The sequence below is a fragment of the Bos grunniens genome, chromosome 20 (genome assembly GCF_055505025.1).
Source record: "Bos grunniens cultivar Pamir isolate PY7600 chromosome 20, Bosgru_T2T1.0, whole genome shotgun sequence".
Taxonomy (NCBI): Eukaryota; Metazoa; Chordata; class Mammalia; order Artiodactyla; family Bovidae; genus Bos; species Bos grunniens.
The window spans coordinates 27,844,206-27,869,474 of NC_141184.1; the positions used below are offsets into that span (position 1 = coordinate 27,844,206).

Sequence of the window (25,269 nt, forward strand, 5' to 3'; positions counted from 1 at the left end):
AGCCAAATGTCCATCACCAGAGGAATATATAAAGAAAATGTGGTATATAAATATTATTCACTGTAACAATGTGACTACATGAATGAACCTTGAGGACATTCAGATCAGATCAGTCACTCAGTCGTGTCTGACTCCTTGCAACCCCATGAATCCCAGCACGCCAGGCCTCCCTGTCCATCACAAACTCCCGGAGTTCACTCAGACTCACGTCCATCGAGTCAGTGATGCCATCCAGCCATCTCATCCTCTGTCGTCCCCTTCTCCTCTTGCCCCCAATCCCTCCCAGCATCAGAGCCTTTTCCAATGAGTCAACTCTTCTCACGAGGTGGCCAAAGTACTGGAGTTTCAGCTTTAGCATCATTCTATCCAAAGAAATCCCAGGGCTGATCTCCTTCAGAATGGACAAGTTGGATCTCCTTGCAGTCCAAGGGACTCTCAAGAGTCTTCTCCAACACCACAGTTCAAAAGCATCAATTCTTTGGCACTCAGCCTTCTTCACAGTCCAACTCCAACATCCATACATGACCACTGGAAAAACCATAGCCTTGACTAGACGGACCTTTGTTGGCAAAGGAATGTCTCTGCTTTGAATATGCTATCTAGGTTGCTCATAACTTTCCTTCCAAGGAATAAGCGTCTTTTAATTTCATGGCTGTAGTCATCATCTGTAGTGATTTTGAAGCCCAGAAAAATAAAGTCTGACACTGTTTCCACTGTTTCTCCATCTATTTCCCATGAAGTGGTGGGACCGGATGCCATGATCTTCGTTTTCTGAATGTTGAGCTTTAAGCCAACTTTTTCACTCTCCACTTTCACTTTCATCAAGAGGCTTTTGAGTTCCTCTTCACTTTCTGCCATAAGGGTGGTGTCATCTGCATATCTGAGGTTATTGATATTTCTCCCGGCAATCTTGATTCCAGTTTCTGTTTCTTCCAGTCCAGTGTTTCTCATGATGTACTCTGCATATAAGTTAAATAAACAGGGTGACAATATACAGCCTTGACGAACTCCTTTTCCTATATGGAACCAGTCTGTTGTTCCGTGTCCAGTTCTAACTGTTGCTTCCTGACCTGCATACAAATTTCTCAAGAGGCAGGTCAGGTGATCTGGTATTCCCATCTCTTTCAGAATTTCCCACATTTTATTGTGATCCACACAGTCAAAGGCTTTGGCATAGTCAATAAAGCAGAAATAGATGTTTTTCTGGAACTCTCTTGCTTTTTCCATGATCCAGCGGATGTTGGCAATTTGATCTCTGGTTCCTCTGCCTTTTCTAAAACCAGCTTGAATGGACATTAAGGTAAATTAAATAAGTGTTTACATAAAGGAAAATACTACATGGTTCAATGTATATGAGATAGCCTTAGTAGTTAAATTCAGAGTCAGAAATGGAGTGGTGGTTGTCAGGGGCCGGGACAAGGGGAGAATGGGTAGGTATTTAGTATGTGATAGATATAGAGTTTCAGTTCTACAAGAGTTCTGGAGATGGATGGTAGTAATGGTTACACTATAGTGGGACTATAGCTAATACCCCTGAACTGTACAATTAAAATGGTTAGGATGGTAAATTTTGTTATGTATATGTTACTGAAATTAAATAAAAATAGTTAAAAAATTACTTGTCAGTCACTTATAACTGTAGACAGCATGCTTTAAGTAAAATAAAGCTATCTACAAATTCAGTAGAGATAAATCAGTAATGATCTATATGTACTTGAAAATTCTGACTTTTCTAAAGTAACAATAGATAAAACTCTGAACATTCCCCCATAGGAAACCCAGAAAATTGAGCCTTAGGAAAAAGAGGGAAAAAATGCAAAATTAGATACATGACACAAAGAATCTAGTCAGTACATTGCTTCCCTAAGTATTAACATTAAACAAATAAATATCAATATCTACATCTATATTTATCTATCTGCCTTGCAAATATTTCCACTGCTGAAAAACATTTATATATCACTTTTAATTGCACCATAACAGAACTGAGATAAAAATAAGTGAGAGAAAGTGTGAATGTTAAACTAATGATTAACAGAATAATACTCCATGAATAAAAAAGCAAATTTTCATGCACCAAATATATCTTAAATTGAAATACAAAAAGGAAATTTTGAGAAGATTCAGCAGAGATGGGAAGAATCCACAAAGCTATACATTTTAAAATTCCTTGCTTTGAAACATATACTCTGACAGAAAGTAAGAAAATGTAGAATATATTTGAAGAACACAGTTTAAGAGCTTACATGCAAATAAATAATAGAGCATTCTTTTCAAAAAACTTTCACAAACCTAAATTACTTGAGTACTCCTACTTCCCCTAATCTATTTGTCTAAAACTAAAAGGAAAAATGTGTTAATTTTATTGAATCAAATTAAAAATGGAATCAAAGCACCACATCTGATACAAATAATATTCTTAGGGAGGATGGCAGGAAGTGGAGGAGGGGCAAGGAAAGGACAAAAGATAACAAGGACTACAGATGTATTCATATCTCAGAGATTAAAAATACACTATATTCCTCAACCTCCACCTCTTTAATATTTTTAGTTTAAATCCTAAATCCTTATGTTGTTGTCATTGTTGTTTAGTTACTAAGTCATGTCCAACTCTTTTGTGACTTCATGGACTATAGCCCAACAAGCTCCTCTGTCCATGGGATTTCCCAGGCAAGAATACTGGAGGGGATTGCCATTTCCTTCTCCAAGTCCTTATAATAAGGTTTAAAGCATCATAAAGCAGAAAGGGGAGGGTAAGGAGAAGATTGAGGGGAGAAAGAATGAGAGGACAATGAAAAAAGCATGGAGATCAGAAAGTAAAGAATGAAATCTGCAGTGATTTACAGATGATAAAGAGAATACAACAAAGTATTGGAATGAACAAATGTGCTTATCAGTTTTGGCAGAAGTCAGATAAATACACAGAAATCACAGCATTTCTAGTTACTAGTAGTTAAAATCAGAAAAATTAATTTAAAAAGGATTGGAGAAGGAAATGGCAACCCACTCCAGTATTCTTGCCTGGAGAATCCCATGGACATAGGAGCCTGGGAAGCTATAGTCCATAGGGGTGCAAGAGTCAAACACAACTTAGCAACTAAACTACTACTACTACTATATTAATAAAATCACCAAAATATGCTTAGGAATATATCTAACAAAACATGTGTAAGATTTTTAAATACTGAACAAATGGAAGAGAAAGATAATTTGTTTAAGTTGAAAGGTACAAATTGTTTAGATGTCAATTTCTACCAAATTTATAAATTTAACACAACTTTAATAAAATTTATTAAAATACAATGATTGAATTAGTAATTTTAAATTTCAAAAGGAATTGTGAAGTTGTATGAGTACTCAAAATAATTCTGAGAACATATTAACACATAGACATACCCTATCTAATATCAAGACATAAACAATGGTAGCTCAGAAGAATGTATAATTAATAAAAATGGAAGCTGTCACCAAAACAGTCATCAAAATTACAGATTTAAACACACAAAATTTGTTCATATTTATACCAAAAGACATATTAGGGTAATTAGATATTATTCATTATGTTTTATATATTGGTTTCTATTGTGAAAGCATAGTTGGAATCACAAAACACATGACACACTAATCAAGATCCTGAAAGTAAAAAAAGAAAAAAAAAAAAAAAACAACAAAATAAGATAGAATAGGGCAGGAGACCTAACTAGAGATTTCTCCAAAGAAGACACACAGATGGCCAAAAACCACATGAAAAGATGCTCAGCGTTGCTAATTGTTAGAGAATGCTAATCAACATTACAGCAAGGTACACCTCACACTGGTCAGAATGGCCATGATTAAAATGCCTACAAATAACAAATGCTGGAGAAAGTGTGGAGAGAAGGGAACCCTCCTACACTGTTAGTGGGAATGTAAGTTGGTGCAGCCACTATGGAAAACAGTATGGAGGTTCCTCAAAAAGCCAGTGTTACTATATGATCCAGCAATCCCACTCCTGAGCATATATTCAGACAAAACTATAATTCAAAAAGATATGTGCATCCCTATGTTCACAACAGCACTATTTACAATAGCCAGGACATGGAAACAATCTAAATGTCCATGGGCAGATGAATGGATAAAGATGTGGTACATATATGCAATTGCATTAGTAAATAATACTACCATCAGTCAAGGTAATATTATTATCACCAGTCAAGGAGCAGAGAAATTAATAGTAAAAACAAAATAATGCTTCCTAAAAAGATTAGTAAGTGTGAACAATCCTGAAATTTTGAAAAACTAACAAAATTAAATAATGGGAGAAATAATAACCATGGAGTCCAGATACTGTTTAAAGTGTTAGTCGCTCAGTCGTGTCCGACTCTTCGCATCCCCGTGGACTGTAGCCCACCAGGCCTCTCTGTCCATGGAATTCTCTAGGCAAAAATACTGAAGTGGGTTGCCATTTCTTTCTTAGAACTTAATTTTTAGAATTACAAATTGACCTTTATTTCTATATACATTTTTCCTAAAGTATGTACTAATAAATTACTCATTTATATTTCATAATTGTAAATATGCCTCCACACTCTATATAAGATGTATCCAGTAACTAGTTCTTTATTTATAGAACTGAAAATATTCTGTAAAGTTTAAGGAAAAGCTCAACTAAATGTTTCATCCTAATATGTACACACAGAGAGTAAATATATCTTGGTTTTAAAGGCATGCAATTATAATACAATTATTATTCTCTTCAGTTGAATAATATTCTTCTGAGCAAACCATTTAAAACATTTTATTAAAATATATTACAGCTTTACTTTCTTCACATGAACACTTTGAAAATACGCTTAGTTCCAATTTTCTTAAAACATTTTGACATGTTTCCTTTCTTCAGTACATTACATAGCATCAGATTTACAAAGTACAAACAGTACTTTTATAATATATAACCAATAGTTATTATGTAATATTAAATCAAATAATTTAATTTGTTATATGTGCTTAAGAATTTTATTTCCCAACATGGACTTAATAAGAAATCTAGAATTGTATGTTAATTTTACTCATTAAAAATATTTTAGCATTTTTATTTAAATATACTTCCTCCTCCAAAGCAGTTAACCCAAGATAAAAGTTTCATGAACTAGATTTTATATATTTGATTCTTATACTACATAATAAGTGGAATTCACCAGTTGCAAAGTTTGTACAGTTTTCAGGAAATAGACAAAATATGCATGTTTTCAGACAAAATGTTTAGAAAGGATGATATTTGTGGATGACATCCATATTAGAGTTCTCCAGAGAAACAGACTAATAGGATATATAGATATATAAGAAGAGATTCATTATGGGAAGAGATTCACTATAGGAATTGGCTCATGCAATTTGGGAGGTTGAGATGTGTGATTATCTGGGGCTTGCAAGCTGCAGATCCAGGAAAGTTGGTGGTATAATGCAGTCAACGTCCAAAGGCATGAGAAGCAGGACTCTCATGTCCAAGGGCATGAAAACGGATGTTGTATCTTGAGAGTGAGATACAACACTCACTTTTTGCCTCTTCTTTGCTTTTTAGTTCTACTTGCACCCTCAACAGATTGGGTGATGTCCCCATCAATCTCATTGGTAAGGCTGGTTTTCCTTATTTAATCTAATAAATTAAATGATCATCTCTTCTTGAGACATCTTCACGGCTATACTCAGAAATAATGTTTTACCAGCTATCTGGGCAACTCTTAGACCATTCAAGTTGATACATTAATCATTACAGCACCTCATAAAATGTGTGTACCACAGTATAATTCACAGAGTTGTTATAACTGGCAACCACTGGGAGGATAATTTGCTTCTTATATGCATTGATTTTTAAATAACTTCGTGTTATCTATATACAAGTATTATGATAATGTCAAGAAACACAGGTACTGATATTTTGCAAAATGTGGCTCCATAAAACAAAGGCACCAAACAAAAGGGTAAATATTTTGGCACAGAAAGTAGATACTTGACAAGTTTTGTTAAAATGAAAATCATTCTTATGTGTGTGACATCAGTGTAGCATGATGATTTAAGTTTTAATACATTTAAAAATTATTTTTGAGGAAAATATTTCTAAAATGAGTATATCTTCTCTTTTTTCTTAGTTTCAAAGTCATACACACCCATGTAAAGTATCTAGAAAATGTAAATTGAGCAATTGTATAAATTTTATTAAAATACTGTTTAAATAATTTGACAAACTCAAATAAATAATGTATAACATTAAAATTCTCAACCTGTCATTTATGGTCTATGAGATGAATTCAATCTGGCTTTAATTTTAATCACATCTTGACCTCCAATTATGCATATTCTGTACTTACTATTGTTGATGTATGTGACTTTTCATCCAACCTTGACAGTGTCAGATAGGAAACTTTCAATGCTTCAAGGCAAAGATGACAAATTGATGTGTGTACACAACTATTTTTCATATGCTTCATTAGTCCTAGGATGAACTGAAAAGTTATTGTGCCCCATATTTCCCTTCTTACACTGTACTTACACATTTACTTTGGAGATTCAGGAATCTCCATGCATATGTATATGCATTTGATCAGTTTAGGATTGTTTATTACAGAAAAAGAAGTGACCTTTTTCTCTACCAAGGCACATTATTGTTTGGGATGAAGAATCTCCAATTAGGGTCCTTAACTTTTACTTAAAATGTCCTCATAAGCTTTATGATATAGCTCAGTATTTTGCAAAATGCATTCTTCAGATGGCTAATTATTTTTTATATTCTCTCAATAGAAAGTTTCATTCAATTCAGGGTTTCTTTTTTAAATTCACTATAGTCTCTGCCAATGATTCTTTTTGTGTGTCCACAATCAGATGCAAAGCCAAGAGACTTATCTATATTTTCATATTGTTTAGTTTATAATTTAATCCATTATCATTTCCATGCATTCATTAAAGAACAGACAATGTTGAGAGGAAACCACTCTGGGCTTTAAGTTACTTTTGTCACAAATCTGTTACATTTATCTCTAGAGTTACTAGTCAAAATATCTCCTTAACCATTCAAATCTTTTGGTATATCTTTACATTAAAAATATATTATTGACAGAGAATACTATTCTTAACAGTGAAAGTTTTCAAAGTGCTCTTATTTTTAATAATTTTGATTAGAGAATTATTAGTGCCCACATTGTATATAATGCATTATGTGTCTAAATTCTGTATGTGGACATTTTCCCTCTTTTAAATGATTCTAAATTTACTCCTAGATAATTAAGTCTATATTGTTATTCTCATGGAAAACTGTAATCATGTTCTAAATTCACGTTAGATGTTATCTCCACCATAAAGGTCTTTCTGACCTTAATCCAATACCAAATATAATTCGCCTCTACTTTGTTACTATTACTGTTGCACCTTCTGCAATGATTCTGTATGGCAAATAACACACTGTTTTGTTATCTATTTATATGTCTGACTCTCCAATTATACAGAGAACTCACAGAGGAGCAATATTTTATTCTTAATTGAATTAGAATTGCATTAAAGATATAAAATACATTTAATATGTTGTAATAAAAATATAAAACTAATAGCACTTATAAAATTCTTGAGAATTTAAAATGTGCTAAAATTTAATTAGTTAAAAATTAAATTAATTATATTTTGATAACATTTGTTAATTTTACATATTGATAATATATTGCAGATTTTAAGATAGATATAAAAATATTAAAGTTGAACTGTTCTTTTTTTTTAACTTCATTTTTTTTTAAATTTTATTTTATTTTTAAGCTTTACATAATTGTATTAGTTTTGCCGAATATAAAAATGAATCCACCACAGGTATACATGTGTTCCCCATCCTGAACCCTCCTCCCTCCTCCCTCCCCATACCATCCCTCTGGGTCGTCCCAGTGCACTAGCCCCAAGCATCCAGTATCATGCATCAAACCTGGACTGGCATCTCGTTTCATACATGATATTTTACATGTTTCAATGCCATTCTCCCAAATCTTCCCACCCTCTCCCTCTCCCACAGAGTCCATAAAACTGTTCTATACATCAGTGTCTCTTTTGCTGTCTCATACACCGGGTTATTGTTACCATCTTTCTAAATTCCATATATATGCGTTAGTATACTGTATTGGTGTTTTTCTTTCTGGCTTACTTCACTCTGTATAATAGGCTCCAGTTTCATCCACCTCATTAGAACTGATTCAAATGTATTCTTTTTAATGGCTGAGTAATACTCCATTGTGTATATGTACCACAGCTTTCTTATCCATTCATCTGCTGATGGGCATCTAGGTTGCTTCCATGTCCTGACTATTATAAACAGTGCTGCGATGAACATTGGGGTACACGTGTCTCTTTCCCTTCTGGTTTCCTCAGTGTGTATGCCCAGCAGTGGAATTGCTGGATCATAAGGCAGTTCTATTTCCAGTTTTTTAAGGCATCTCCACACTGTTCTCCATAGTGGCTGTACTAGCTTGCATTCCCACCAACAGTGTAAGAGGGTTCCCTTTTCTCCACACCGTCTCCAGCATTTATTATTTGTAGACTTATGGATTGCAGCCATTTTGACTGGTGTGAAATGGTACCTCATAGTGGTTTTGATCACAGCAGGACTCTCTATGACCCACCTCCCAGAATATTGGAAATAAAAGCAAAAATAAACAAATGGGACCTAATTAACCTTAAAAGCTTCTGCACATCAAAGGAAACTATTAGCAAGGTGAACAGACAGCCTTCAGAATGGGAGAAAATAATAGCAAATGAAGCAACTGACAAACAACTAATCTCAAAAATATACAAGCAACTCCTACAGCTCAACTCCAGAAAAATAAATGACCCAATCAAAAAATGGGCCAAAGAACTAAATAGACATTTCTCCAAAGAAGACATACAGATGGCTAACAAACACATGAAAAGATGTGTTTGAGCACAACATCATTCATTATCAGAGAAATGCAAATCAAAACCACTATGAGGTACCATTTCACACCAGTCAGAATGGCTGCGATCCAAAAGTCTACAAGCAATAAATGCTGGAGAGGGTGTGGAGAAAAGGGAACCCTCTTACACTGTTGGTGGGAATGCAAACTAGTACAGCCACTATGGAGAACAGTGTGGAGATTCCTTAAAAAACTGGAAATAGAACTGCCTTATGACCCAGCAATTCCACTGCTGGGCATACACACTGAGGAAACCAGAAGGGAAAGAGACACGTGTACCCCAATGTTCATCTCAGCACTGTTTATAATAGCCAGGACATGGAAGCAACCTGGATGTCCATTGGCAGATGAATGGATAAGAAAGCTGTGGTACATATACACAATGGACTATTACTCAGCCATTAAAAAGAATACATTTGAATCAATTCTAATGAGGTGGATGAAACTGGAGCCTATTATACAGAGTGAAGTAAGCCAGAAAGAAAAACACCAATACAGTATACTAACGCATATATATGGAATTTAGAAAGATGGTAATGATAACCCTGTATACGAGACTTCAAGAAAGACACAAATGTATAGAACAGTCTTTTGGACTCTGTGGGAGAGCAAGAGAGTGGGATGATTTGGGAGAATGGCATTGAAACATGTATAATATCATATGAAATGAATCGCCAGTCCAGGTTCAATGCATGATACTTGATGCTTGGAGCTGGTGCACTGGGACGCCCCAGAGGGATGGTATGGGGAGGGAGGAGGGAGGTGGGCTCAGGATGGGAAACACGTGTACACCCATGGTGGATTCATGTTGATGTATGGCAAAACCAATACAATATTGTAAAGTAATTATCCTCCAATTAAAATAAATAAATTAAAAAAAAAACATTGGTACTTACAGAAAGGCTGTAAGAAACCAAGGTTTTGCTTGTGAAGAACATGTAAATGCTTGCTTATTACTTACTTCCAGAAGCCAGGTAGATGAAACAGGTTGAAACTGTCTAGAATTCTTAGTGATGTGCCAGAACCGTCCCAGCATGTGCCTCGTCTACATTGAGAGCCAGCTCTGCCCACTTTGGCTTCACCACAGTTCTCTACTAGGCAAACACTACCACTATGGAGGATTGCCCATTCGGGAGACAGTGCTGCTTGGACATAGCATTGCCTCTGAAAGGGAGAGGGCAGCCATCGTTGACACTCACAGAGGTGGTGGATTGGGAGCTTTTTGGAGCTCTAACTGGTGTGCTGGAACTGGCCTAGTACATACCCAGGCTTGCACTAGGCACCCACTTCAGCTCTTCTTGCTTCCATGGTGCTAGCCACTGGGGTGAAGTGCTTTGCCAAGAACAGCACACTTTGAATGAATAGTGTCAACATGGACCTGATCCTAAGGACTTCAGCTCCAGCACCTTGGAACACGCACCTATTTTCAACCAGAGAGCCATGACCACAAAGCACAGGAGAGTGCAAGGCTCATATCTAGCCTTGGCTCTAACGCATTCACCTCCAGATCTACCTCCCATCCACCCATGATAAAGACTCTTATCAGAGTTGCTATAGAGGGAACATACCTCAACAGAATAAAGATCATTTATAACAAACTCACAACTAACATCATACTCAATGATGAAAAGCTGAAAGATATTTTTCTTTTCTAAAATCAGTAAAAGACAAGGATGCCCACTCCTGCCCACTTCTATTTAACATAGTATTGTGAGTCATTGCTGCAGGAATTGAACAAGAAATAAAAAGGATCCATAATGGAAACAAAGAAATAAAACTGTCACTATTGCACGGGACATAATATTGTACTAAGAAAACCATAAAATCTCCACTCAAAAACTATTAGAAGTAATAAATTAAGTTGCAGAATACAAGATTGAGATACAAAATTTTTTGCTTTTCTGTATACTAATAATGACTAATCAGGAGAATAAAGCAAAAAACAATCTCATTTAAAATCACATCAAAGGAATAAAATACATAAGAATAAGCTTCAACTAAAGAGAAAAAAAGACCTATGCTCTAAAGTATAAAACGTTGATAAAGGAAATTATAGATGATGCAAAGAAATGGAAAGATATCCCATGTCCATGGATTACACAAGTTAATATTGTTAAAAGATCCATAAAACACAAAGAAATCTATAGATTAATGCTATCTCTGTCAAAAGGCCCATAGTATTTCTCGCCAAAGATGATGCACTTAAAGCCAGTTCAGTTTAGTTCAGTTCAGTCGCTCAGTCATGTCCGACTCTTTGCGGCCCCATGAATCCCAGCACACCGGGCCTCCTTGTCCATCACCAGCTCCCAGAATTCTCTCAAACTCATGTCCATCAAGTCGGTGATGCCTTCCAGACATCTCATCCTCTGTCATCCCCTTCTCCTCCTGCCCCCAATCCCTCCCAACATCAGAGACTTTAGAACATAGCAGTAATTAAATTGCATGCAGAATAATTGCCCTATTTAGAATATAGGGGTATATTCGTATGAGGTGGCCAAAGTATTGGAGTTTCAGCTTCAGCATCAGTCTTGCAATGAACACCCAACACTGATCTCCTTTAAATGGACTGGTTAGATCTCTTTGCACTCCAAGGGACTCTTAAGAGTCTTCTCCAACACCACAGTTCAAAAGCACCAATTCTTTGGTGCTCACCTTCCTTCACAGTCCAACTCTCACATCCATACATGACCACTGGAAAAACCATAGCCTTGACTAGATGGACCTTTGTTGACAAAGTAATGTCTCTGCTTTTCAATATGCTGTCCAGGTTGGTCATAACTTTCCTTAGAAGGAGGAAGCATCTTTTAATTTCATGGCTGCAGCCACCATCTGTAGTGATTTTGGAGCCCAAAAAATTAAAGTCAGCCACTGTTTCCACTGTTTCCCCATCTATTTGCCATGAAATGGTGGGACCAGATGCCATGATCTTCGTTTTCTGAATGTTGAGCTTTAAGCCAATTTTTTCACTCTCCTCTTTCACTTTCATCAAGAGGCTCTTTAGTTCCTCTTCACTTTCTGCCATAAGGGTGGTATCATCTGCATATCTGAGGTTATTGATATTTCTCCTGGCAATCTTGATTCCAGCTTGCGCTTCTTCCAGCCCAACGTTTTTCATGATGTACTCTGCATAGAAGTTAATTAAGCAGGGTGACAGTATATAGCCTTGACATACTCCTTTTCCTATTTGGAACTAGTCTGTTGTTCCATGTCCAGTTCTAACTGTTGCTTCCTTACCTGCATATAGGTTTCTCAAGAGGCAGGTCAAGCGGTCTGGTATTCCCATCTCTTTCAGAATTTTCCACAGTTTATTGTGATCTACACAGTCAAAGGCTTTGGCATAGTCAATAGAGCAGAAATAGATGTTTTTCTGGAACGGTCTTGCTTTTTCCATGATCTAGTGGATGATGGCAATTTGATCTCTGGTTCCTCTGCCTTTTCTAAAACTATCTTGAACATCTGGAAGTTCACGGTTCATGTATTGCTGAAGCCTGGCTTGGAGAGTTTTGAGCATTACTTTACTAGCCTGTGAGATGACTGCAATTGTGCAATAGTTTGAGCACTCTTTAGCATTGCCTTTCTTTGGGATTGGAATGAAAACTGACCTTTTCCAGTCCTGTGGCCACTGCTGAGTTTTCAAATTTGCTAGCATACTGAGTGCAGCACTTTCACAGCATCATCTTTCAGGATTTGAAATAGCTCAACTGGAATTCCATCACCTCCACTAGCTTTGCTTGTAGTGATGCTTTCTAAGGCAGAATTGACTTCACATTCCAGGATGTCTGGCTCTAGGTCAGTGATCACACCATCATGATTATCTTGGTCATGAAGATCTTTTTTAATACAGTTGTTCTGTGTATTCTTACCACTTCTTCTTAATATCTTCTGCCTCTGTTAGATCCATACCATTTCTGTCCTTTATTGAGCCCATCTTTGCATGAAATGTCCCTTAGTATCTCTGATTTTCTTGAAGAGATCTCTAGTCTTTCCCATTCTGTTGTTTTCCTCTATTTCTTTGCATTGATCGCTGAAGAAGCTTTTCTTATCTCTTTTTGCTATTCTTTGGAACTCTGCATTCAGATGCTTATATCTTTCCTTTTCTCCTTTGCTTTTCACTTCTCTTCTTTTCACAGCTATTTGTAAGGCCTCCCCAGACAGCCATTTCCCCTTTTTGCTTTTCTTTTCCATGGGGATGGTCTTGATCCCTGTCTCCTGTACAATGTCACGAACCTCTGTCCGTAGTTCATCAGGCACTCTATCTATCAGATCTAGTCCCTTACATCCATTTCTCACTTCCACTGTATAATCATAAGGGATTTGATTTAGGTCATACCTGAATGGTCTAGTGGTTTTCCCTACTTTCTTCAATTTAAGTTTGAATTTGGCAATAAGGAGTTCATGATCTGAGCCATAGTCAGCTCCATAAAGTCAGTTAATGTATAGGAAAGGAAGTAAGAATATACAGTGGGGAAAATGCAGTCTCTTTAATAAGTTGTTTTGAGAAAACTGGAGTGCTACATGAAAAGGGATGTAATTAGGACACTTTTTCACACTATGTGTACACACAAAATGGATTAAAGACCTAAATCTACAATAAGAAACAATAAACTCCTAGAATAAACTGTAGGCAGAACCTTTTTGACATAAATTGTAGCACTATTTTCTATCTCCCAAAGCAAAAGAAATGAAAGTAAAAATAAGTGAGAGCTAATTAAATGAGAGCAACTTAAACTTTAAAGCTTTTGTTCAAAGTGTGTGCTTAGTCGCTCAGTCGTGTCTGATTCTCTGCAACCCCAGATTGTAGCCTGTCAGGGCCCTCTATCCATGAGATTCTCCAGACAAGAATACTGGAGGAAGTTGCCATTTCCTTCTTCAGGGGATCTTCTCAACCCAAGGATCGATCCCAGGGGTCTCCTGCATTGCAGGCAGATTCTTTACTGCTGAGCCACCAGGGAAACCCAAACTACTGAATAAAAGAAAGTCTCTGCAAATAATACAACCAATAATGAGTTAATATCTAGAATATATGAACAGTACACACAACTCAATAACAAACAATCTAACAAATGGACAACAAATGGCCAGAAGACTGGAATATTTTTCCAGACTACATACAGATATCAACAGGTACATGAAAAGATGCTCAACACTTTAATCAGAGATGTGCAAATTAAAATCCACAAAAAAGATATCTCACACCTGTCAAAATGGCTTTTATCAAAAAGTCTACAAATAGCAAACATTGGTGAGGATATGGAGGAAAAGGCACCCTTGTACACTGTTGGGGACATGTAGATTGATCCAGTCACTATGAAAAACAGTTTAGAGTTTCTTCAAAACACTAAAACTAGAACTACCATATGGCCCAGCAATTCCACTCATAGGTATATATCCAAAAATAGAAAAACACTAATTTGAAAAGATACATGTACCCTAATGTTCATAGCAGCACTATTTACAATAGCTAAGTTATAAAAGCAACCTGCTGCTGCTGCTGCTAAGTCGCTTCAGTCGTGTCCGACTCTGTGCGACCCCATAGACGGCAGCCCACCAGGCTCCCCCGTCCCTGGGATTCTCCAGGCAAGAACACTGGAGTGGGTTGCCACTTCCTTCTCCAATGCATGAAAGTGAAAAGTGAAAGTGAAGTCGCTCAGTCCTTTCTGACTCCTAGCGACCCCACGGACTGCAGCCCACCAGGCTCCTCCATCCATGGGACTCTCCAGGCAAGAATACTGGAGTGGGGTGTCATTGCTTTCTCCATAAAAGCAACCTAAGTGTCCATTAACAGATGGCTGGATAAATAACATGTCTCTCTTTCTCTGTCTCTGTCTCTCTCTCTCTCTCAAACACACACACTCAGAGGATGGAATATTAGCCATAAATAAGAATGAAATTTCACCTTTTGCACCAACATGGATGGACATGGAAGATATTATGCTTAGTGAATTTAAGTCAGCAGAGATAGAAAAATACTATTTTTATCACTTATCTGTGAAATATACAAAATGAAATAAATGCATGAATATGAAAAAACAGAAATGGAGTTAGAGATATAGAGCATAAATTAGTGGTTATCAATGGGGAGAGGGAAGGCTGTAAAGGGCAAGACAGGGGTAGGAAATTAAGAAATACAAATTTAAAATAATATACAGAATATATTGTACAGCACAGGGAAAATATCCATATTTTATGATAACTTTAAATTTAGTATAATCTATAAAATAGTGGATCACTGTGTTTTACACTTGAAGCTAATAACTCATCTATATTTCAATCAAAATGATGTGTTCATTTTTTTTATCAGTTCCACATATGTGCTATAACTTTTTTGAGTTCAATGAATTTTATAACGGACTTTACTGCCCTGCTTTAAGATTTGGCTCTGCATACTTTTCTCCCAAATATACAAATCTATAAACCAGTGAGAGCAAACTATAGTTAATTTAAACCCTTATGCTGTTCCTTTCTAATTATCTGAAAGAGTCAAGGATTTTTTATGTCAATTTCCACCAAAGAAAAATAAAATAAACTTGGATTTATAAAAATGACTACAGTACAGAACCAGAAAAGCATATAATTGAAAAATACTGTAGTTAAAGGGTAAATGAGAATAAGTTCTTAAAAACAGATTACAATGAAATGGGGCAATTATTGAGAAAAAATGTGGGTTCTCAATATGATTTAAGGCACAACCACCATGAAATTAGAGCAAGAAGAATAAATATGGAGTATATCCATATAGTTTATAAAGATAGCAACACTATATACAATGCATACATTTCATTATAACAGTTAAAAGAGAAGTATGAATCTTGAGAAAATAAAATCGCTGAAAGTAAGAGAATGAAATTAAGTTTACTTGACCTTGAACCATCTGAGACAATAACATTTGGATCTGTTGTTCACAATAATGTTTTCAAAATAATGCTTGTTTGGCAATTAAAACATTAAGATGAATGTGAAATCACAATGCCTCATTTGCTGTGGAAATTCTGGATCTATGGAAATGTATCTGGTCATGAGTTACTGTGAGTGAGCCTGCAGGCCATGAAATATGTGCATGTTAGTTCAGTTCAGCCACTCAGTTTTTGTGGCCCCATGGACTGCAGCATGCCAGGCTTCCCTGTTCATCACCAACTCCTGGAACTTGCTCAAACTTATGTCCATTGAGTCAGCGATGCCATCCAACCATCTCATCTTCTGTCCTCTACTTCTCCTGCCTTCAATCTTTCCTAGAATCAGGGTCTTTTCTAATGAGTCAGTTCTTCGCATCAGGTGGCCAAAGTATTGGAGTTTCAGCATCAGTCCTTCCAATGAATATTCAGGACTGATTTCCTTTAGGATGGACTGGTTTGATCTCCTTGTAATCAAAGGGACTCTCAAGAGTCTTTTCCAACACCACAGTTTTAAAAGCATCAATTCTTTGGCAGTCAGCTTTCTTTATGGTCTAACCCTCACATCATAATGGCTAATGGAAAAAACACAGCTTTGACTAGACAGATGTTTGTTGGCAAAGTGGTATCTCTGCTTTTTAATATGCTATCTATGTTAGTCATAGCTTTTCTTCCAAGGAGCAAGCATATTTTAATTTCATGGCTGCAGTCACCATCTGCAGTGAGTTTGGAGCCCCCCAAAATAAAAGTCAGCCACTGTTTCCACTGTTTCCCCATCTATTTGCCATGAAGTGACAGGACTGGATGCCATGATCTTAGTTTTTTGAATGTTGAATTTTAAGCCAGCTTTTTCATTCTCCTCTTTCACTTTCATCAAGAGGCTCTTTAATTCTTCTTCACTTTCTGCCATAAGGGTAGTGTCATCTGCACATCTGACGTTATTGATATTTCTCCCAGCAATCTTGATTCCAGCTTGTGCTTCATCCACCCAAGCATTTCACATGATGTACTCTGCATAGAAGTTAAATAAGCAGGGTGACAATATACAGCCTTGACATACTCCTTTCCCAATTTGGAACCAGTCTGTTGTTCCATGTCTGGTTCTAACTGTTGCTTCTTGACCTGCATACAGATTTCTTAGGAGGCAGGTTAGGTGGTATGGTATTACCATCCATTTAAGAATTTTCCAGTTTGTTGTAATCTATACAGTCAACGGTTTTAGCATATTCATTGAAGCAGATGTTTAAAATAAAAATTGTTGTGCAGTCACTAAGTCATGTCTGACTCTTTCTGATCTATGGACTGAAGTATGCCAAGCTTCCTTGTCCTTTATTATCTCCTGGAGTTTGCTCAGACTCATGTCCAATTAGTTGGTGATGCCATCCAAACATCTCATGCTCTGTCACACCATTTTACTTCAGCCCTCAATCTTTCCCAGCATCAGAGTCTTACCTCCAATGAATCAGCTCTTTGCATCAGGTGACCAGAGCACTGGAGCTTCAGCTTGAGCATCAGGGTTGATTTCCAATGAACATTCCAATGAATATTCAGAGTTGATTTCTTTCACGATTGAATGGTTTGATAAAAAATAATCTGTTGGAAACTTAGACTGTGGCTTCTGTGTGTCAAGGGGATTTGCATATGTCTTTACTCTCAAGCTCAGCAGATGCATGTGCCCCATTTTAATGAGTAAAGACACAGAGGTAGCTCCAGGGTCAAGTGACGAAATAAAGATGCTGAGCAAGCTGCATTTTCTGTTCAGTTCTTTTGTCAAGTCACGTAAACAAAGTACTATTTTAAAAACCCATTGCTTCTTTTAAGTCTGACTGACAATTGCTATTTGAAGAGGGTGAAATAATACATAAGATATAAGATTCGACTTAGAGGTGATCAGAATTACACATAAAAAGAGCTGACAGAGGGTAAAAACAATAACTTAAAAAATTAAGTCTCATGCTGCTAAGTCACTTCACTCATGTCCAACTCCGTGTGACCCCATGGACTGCAGCCTACCAGGCTTCTCCGTCCATGGGATTCTCCAGGCAATAACACTGGAGTGGGTTGCCATTTCCTTCTCCAATGCAGGAAAGTGAAAAGTGAGAGTGAAGTCGCTCAGTCGTGTCTGACTTTTAGCGACCCCATGGACTGCAGCCAACCAGGCTCCTCCATCCATGGGATTTTCCAGGCAAGAGCACTGGAGTGGGGTGCCATTTCCTTCTCCATTAAGTCTCATAATTAGTTGTAAATGAGAATTTGGTGAAAAGTTGTCAAAACCTAGATATATTCTAGTTTTTTTAATGTGTAAGAATAATGAAAAAGCTACACAAGCTAAACAGATTAATAAGGACAAAGAGACAAAGAAGGACAAAGACAAAGACACTTGGGCTTTCTATAGGATTCTTTCCTTTCAAATGGACATCATCTATGAATAAAGGGAAAATAATGAGATGAAAAAAACTAAATTATTCAGTAGATATTTAAGTGTGGAGGCAAATAAAAGATATTTCTTAATAAAAAATAATTTTAAGTTTATATTTATAAAAATCTCACAAAACACTCCTTATAACCATGAAATTCATAAATATAATTCCAGATGTGAGGAAGTTGTTATATAAAAGATCTAATAATGAGAGGTAAAAATAGGAAAGATTAGAAATTCTTTTAAATAAATATAATTAATTTAGTTATAAAACCTATGTGACTATCAAATTTGGGAAGGGTAAATCTACCCAATAAAAATTAATAATCATTTTCCACTTCTAAAATTTTAATGTATGATATTTATATAAAACTCAAAATGCAAAAGTTTTTACAAGATATGTATCAAATTTATAGAAGAGAAAGCTCAACATTCAGAAAACTAAGATCATGGCATCTGGTCCCATCAATTCATGGCAAATAGATGGGGAAACAGTGTCAGACTTTATTTTGGGGGGCTCCAAAATCCCTGCAGATGGTAATTGCAGCCATGAAACTAAAAGATGCTTACTCCTTGGAACGAAAGTTATGATCAACCTAGCCAGCATATTAAAAAGCAGAGACATTACTTTACCAACAAAATTTCATCTAGTCAAGGCTATGGTTTTTCCTGTGGTCATGTATGGATGTGAGAGTTGGACTGTGAAGAAAGCTGAGTGCCAAAGAATTGATGCTTTTGAACTGTGGTGTTAGAGAAGACTCTTGAAGAGTCCCTTGGACTGCAAGGAGATCCAACCAGTCCATTGTAAAGGAGATCAGTCCTGGGTGTTCATTGGAAGGACTGATGTTGAAGCTGAAACTCCAGTATTTTGGCTACCTGATGCAAAGAGCTGATTCATTTGAAAAGACCCTGATGCTGGGAAGGATTGAGGGCAGGAGGAGAAGGGGACAACAGTGGATAAGATGGTTGGATGGCATCACTGACTTGATGGACATGGGTTTGTGTGGAGTCTGGGAGTTGGTCATGGACAGGAAGGCCTGGTGTGCTGTGGTTCATGGGGTCTCAAAGAGTCGGACATGAATGAGCAACTGAACTGAACAGAACTGTGTAATATTTTAAAATATTTTGTTATTATTATCACTACCCCCAATGGCTCAGTGGTAAAAAATCCACTTGCAAAGCAGGAGACACAGAAGTTGCAGGTTCAGTCTCTGGGTCAGGAAGATTCCCTGGAGAAGGAAATGGAAACCCACTCCAGTATTCTTGCCTGGAGAATCCCATGGACAGAGGAGCTCAGCAGGTCTACAATCCATAGGGTTGCAAAGAGTAGGACACAGTGAAGAGACTTAGCAAACATACATTATAGACATCATTATAATTTTTATCCTTAGCACTCTGCTTATTGTTACTATTTAGTCTGTATTTCTTAGCAGAGAGGTATATACAATCATGCCAAAAAAGTTAGTTAAAACAGAAATATATTCTTTATAAAGCTCAGAAAACACTGAAGAGCTTATTACAAAGTAAGAAGTGTTTCTTAAAAGCACTTAAAATCTTTGATTATGCAGTGTAAGTATAAAGTGATAATAAAATAATTAACTTTAATAATTAAAATTTGTTTTTTACCATTGAAAAGAAGACTATCACACTTACATATAACAATCAGCCATGTTGTACTTGGAATAAATCACATACATATAAAGAAATTATAAAACAATAAACATAGAGTCCTACAATTTCATTGAGTTCCAATACCAGAGATCAAAATTTGAGAAAAGAAAGTCAATAAAATTTGTACAATGTATTTGAATGGAGGAAGATATGAAGGACAGAGTTCTCAAAGCCTTATAGAAGTCTTCTTGAATCATCAGCTGAGTATCTACCTGAAGACACATAAGATAAGTCACTGAAACTAGGAAAGACAAATTACCACAGGAGAAAATTAAATCTAGGTATCATACAAAGCCAGAAATTGAGTTCCCAGTGTCCAGAGAAGAGAAATCTTATGAAACAAACAGGGCATTCATAAATAAGTACCACACCTTAGTGGGCAAGGATCCCTTAGAAGGAATGGAACAGCTCTCACAGTCAACAAAAAAGTCCAAAATTCAGTACTTGGGTGTAACCTCAAAAATGACAGAATGATCTGTTTGTTTCCAAGGTAAACCATTCAACATCACAGTAATCCAAGATTATGCCCCAACCGCTAATGTCAAAGAAGCTGAAGTCGAACGTTTCTATGAATACATACAGGACATTCTAGAACTAACAACAAAAAATGATGTACTTGTCATCATAGGGAACTAGAATACAAAAGTAGGAAGTCAAGAGACACCTGGAGTAACAGGCAAGTTTGGCCTTGGAGTACAAAAAGAAGCAGGGCAAAGACTAACAGAATTTTTCCAAGAGAACACACTGGTCATAGCAAACACCCTCTTTCAACAACACAAGAGATGACTCAACAGATGACATCACCAGAAGGCCAATACCGAAATCAGGTTGATTATATTCTTTGCAGGTGAAGATGGAGATATTCTATGCAGTCAGCAAAAACAATACTGGGAACTGACTGTGGCTCAGATCATGATCTCCTTATTGCAATGTTCAGACTTAAATTGAAGAAACTAGGGAAAACCATTAGGCCATTCAGGTTTGAAGTAAAAAAGTCCCTTGTTATTATACAGTGGAAGTGACAAATAGATTCAAGGGATTAGATCTGATAGAGTGCCTGAAGAACTATGGACAGATGTTTGCAACATTCTACAGGAGGCGGTGACCAAAACCATCCCCAAGAAAAAGAAACGTAATAAAGCAAAATGGTTGTCTGAGAAGGGCTTACAAACAGCTGAGAAAAGAAGAGAAGCAAAAAACAAAGGAGAAAAGGAAAGATATACCTAACTGAATGCAGAGTTCAAGAGAAAAGCAAGGAGATATGAGAAAATAATTCTTAAGTGACCAATGCAAACAGAGAAAAACCATAGAATGGGAAAGACTAGTGATCTCTTCAAGAAAATTAGAGATACCAAGGGTACAATTCATTCAAAGATGGGAACAGTTTAGGAAAAAAAAACTGTAAGAACCTAACAGAAGCATAGATTAAGAAGAGGTGGCAAGAATACACAGAAATGTACAAAAAAGGTCTTAATGACAGGATAACCATGATGGCATGACCACTTACATAGAGCCAGACATCCTGGAGTCTGACTTCAAGTGGGTCTTAGGATGCATTACTATGAACAAAGCTAGTGGAGATGATGGAATTCCAGTTGAGCTATTTCAAAACCTGAAAGACAATGCTGTTAAAGTATTGTGCTCACTAAGCCAGCAAATTTGGAAAACTCTGTAGTGGCCATGGGACTAGAAAATGTCAGTAATCATTCCATTCCCCAAAAAGGGCAATGCCTAAGATTTTTCAAACTACCATACAATTTGCTCATTTCACATGCTAGCATGATAATGTTCAAAATCATTCAAGTTAGGCTTCAAAGTATGTGGACTGAAACCTTCCAGATATAGAAGCTGGATTTAGAGAAGACAGAAGAACCAGAGATCAAATTGTGACCATCCATTAGATTATCAAAAAAGCAAGAAAATTCCAGAAGAACATCTACTTCTGCTTCATTGACTATGCTAAAGACTTTCACTGTGTGGATCACAACAAACTGTGGAAAATTCTGCAAGAGATGGGAATACCAGACCACCTGACCTGCCTCCTGAGAAATCTGTATGAAGGTCAAGAAACAGCAGTTAGAACTGGACATGGAACAATGGACTAGTTCCACTGGGAAAGGAGTATGTCAAGGCTGTATATTGTCACTCTGCTTATTTAACTTATATGAAGAGTACATGGTGTGAATTCCAGGCTGGATGAAGTACAAGCTGGAATCAGGATTGCAGGGAGAAATATCAGTAACTTCAGATATGCAGATGACACCACCCTTATGGCTGAAAGCAAATAGGAACTAATGAGCCTCCTGATGAACATGACCGAGTAGAGTGAAAAAGCTGGCTTAAAGCTCAACATTCAAAAAACTAATATGGCATCTTACACCATCACTTCATGGCAAGTAGATGGAGACACAATGGAAACAGTGACAGAGTGTTTTCTTGGGCTCCAAAATCACTGCAGATGGTAACTGCAGTCATGAAATTAAAAGATGCTTTCCCCTTGGAAGAAAGGCTATTACCAACCTAGACAGCATATTAAAAAGTAGAGACATAACTTTGTGATAAAGTCAAAACCATGGTTTTTCCAGTAGTCATGTATGGATGTGAAAGTTAGACTATAAAAAAAGCTGAGTGCCAAAGATTTGGTGCTTTTGAACTGTGGTGCTGGAGAAGACTCGTGAGAGTCCCTGGGATGAAATGAGATCATCCCAATCAATCCTAAATGAAGTCAACCCTGAATATTAATTGGAAGGACCAATGCTGAAACTCCAATACTTTGGCCACCTGATGCAAAGATCTTATTCATTAGAAAAGCCCCTGATACTTGGAGGAAAAATTGAAGGCAGGAGAAGGGGAAGATAGAGGATGAGAAAGTTGGACAGAATCACCAACACAGACATAAGTTTGCACAAGCTCCAAGAGATGATGATGGACTGGGTAGTCTGCTGTGCTGCAGCCCATGGAGTCACAGAGTCAGACAGGACTGAGTGACTGAACTGAACTGAAAAACTAACTGAATGCCCATGCTGACCTAATCATAGGTAAGTTTCCAAGTGGCCCTAAACTATTTCATTACCCTCTTCTCTAGTCCCTATTTCCATAGAAGAAATCCAAGTTCCTATTTTCCTTTTCCAGAGGTATTTCATCTGTTTTGAATGGTATGCCATGAGTTCTCCAAAGGAAGTCAGCTGGGGATTTGAGAACACATCATCCCCTGAATCTCTTTTACTCTGATAAGCTCTGATGTTTCTACCAGAACCATGATCCGTGCTGCTTCACACCATCTCCAAGACTCAAACCCATCTTGTCTTCAGTAACTACAAAACTTAGATTTTGGATAAAGTTTAGCTTGCCTGTAAATTATTTATAGAACATTGGCATGTTTAAACCATTCAATATCACAGTAATCCAAGTCTATGCCCCAACTAGTAATGCTGAAGAAGCTGAAGTTGAATGGTTCTATGAAGACCTATAAGACCTTTTAGAACTAACACCCAAAAAAAGATGTCCTTTTCATTATAGGGGACTGGAATGCAAAGTAGGAAGTCAAGAAACACCTGGAGTAACAGGCAAATTTGGCCTTGGAATACGGAATGAAGCAGGGCAAAGACTAATAGAGTTTTGCCAAGAAAATGCACTGGTCATAACAAACACCCTCTTTCAACAACACAAGAGAAGACTCTATACATGGACATCACCAGATGGTCAACACTGAAATCAGACTGATTATATTCTTTGCAGCAAAAGATGGAGAAGCTCTACACAGTCAACAAAAACAAGACCAGGAGCTGACTGTGGCTCAGATCATGAACTCCTTATTGCCAAATTCAGACTGAAATTGAAGAAAGTAGGGAAAACCACTAGACCACTATGACCTAAATCAAATCCCTTGTGATTATACAGTGGAAGTGAGAAATAGATGTAAGGGACTAGATCTGATAGATAGAGTGCCTGATGAACTATGGACTGAGGTTCGTGACATTGTAAAGGAGACAGGGATCAAGACCATACCTGTGGAAAAGAAATGCAAACAAGCAAAATGGCTGTCTGGGGAGGCCTTACAAATAGCTGTGAAAAGAAGAGAAGTGAAAAGCAAAGGAGCAAAGGAAAGATATAAGCATCTGAATGCAGAGTTCCAAAGAATAGCAAGAAGAGATAAGAAAGCCTTCCTCAGCGATTAATGCAAAGAAATAGAGGAAAACAAGAGAATGGGAAAGACTAGAGATCTCTTCAGGAAAATCAGAAATACCAAGGGAACATTTCATGCAAAAATGGGCTCGATAAAGGACAGAAATGGTATGGACCTAACAGAAACAGAAGATATTAAGAAGAGGTGGCAAGAATACACAGAACAACTGCACGAAAAAATCTACACAACCCAGATAATCACGATGGTGTGATCACTGACCTAGAGCCAGATATCCTGGAATGTGAAGTCGTGGGCCTTAGAAAGCATCACTACAGACAAAGCTAGTGGAGGTGATGGAATTCCAGTTGAGCTATTTCAAATCCTGAAAGATGATGCTGTGAAAGTGCTGGACTCATTATGGCAGTGAATTTGGAAAACTCAGCAGTGGCCACAGGACTGGAAAAGGTCAGTTTTCATTCCAATCCCAAAGAAAGGAAATGACAAAGAATGCTCAAGCTACCGCACAACTGCAGTCATCTCACACACTAGTAAAGTAATGCTCAAAATTCTCCAAGCCAGGCTTCAGCAATATGTGAACCATGAACTTCCAGATGTTCAAGCTGGTTTTAGAAAAGGCAGAGGAACCAGAGGCCAAATTGCCAACATCCGCTGGATCATGGAAAAAGCAAGAGAGTTCCAGAAAAACATCTATTTCTGCTTTATTGACTATGCCAAACCCTTTGACTTTGTGGATCACAATAAACTGTGGAAAATTCTGAAAGAAATGGGAATACCAAACCACCTGACCTGCCTCTTAAGAAATTTGTATGCATGTCAGGAAGCAACAGTTAGAACTGGACATGGAACAACAGACTGGTTCCAAACAGGAAAAGGAGTACGTCAAGGCTGTATATTGTCACCCTGTTTATTTAACTTATATGCAGAGTACATCATGAGAAACGCTGGGCTGGATGAAGCACAAGCTGGAATCAAGATTGCTGGGAGAAATATCAATAACCTCAGATATGCAGATTACACCACCCTTATGGCAGAAAGTGAAGAGGAACTAAAAAGCCTCTTGTTAAAGGTTAAAGAGGAGAGTGAAAAAGTTGGCTTAAAGCTCAACATTCAGAAAACGAAGATCGTGGCATTTGGTCCCATCACTTCATGGGAAATAAATGGGGAAACTGTATCAGACTTTATTTTGGGAGGCTCCAATGA

General features: G+C 37.1%; 1 protein-coding gene across 14 annotated transcripts in view; it reads right to left on the reverse strand.

Moving 5' to 3' along the window:
- LOC147350176 (uncharacterized) overlaps positions 1–25,269 on the reverse strand; it is a 97,076-nt gene that overhangs the window by 14,683 nt on the left and 57,124 nt on the right. The window lies entirely within an intron of this gene.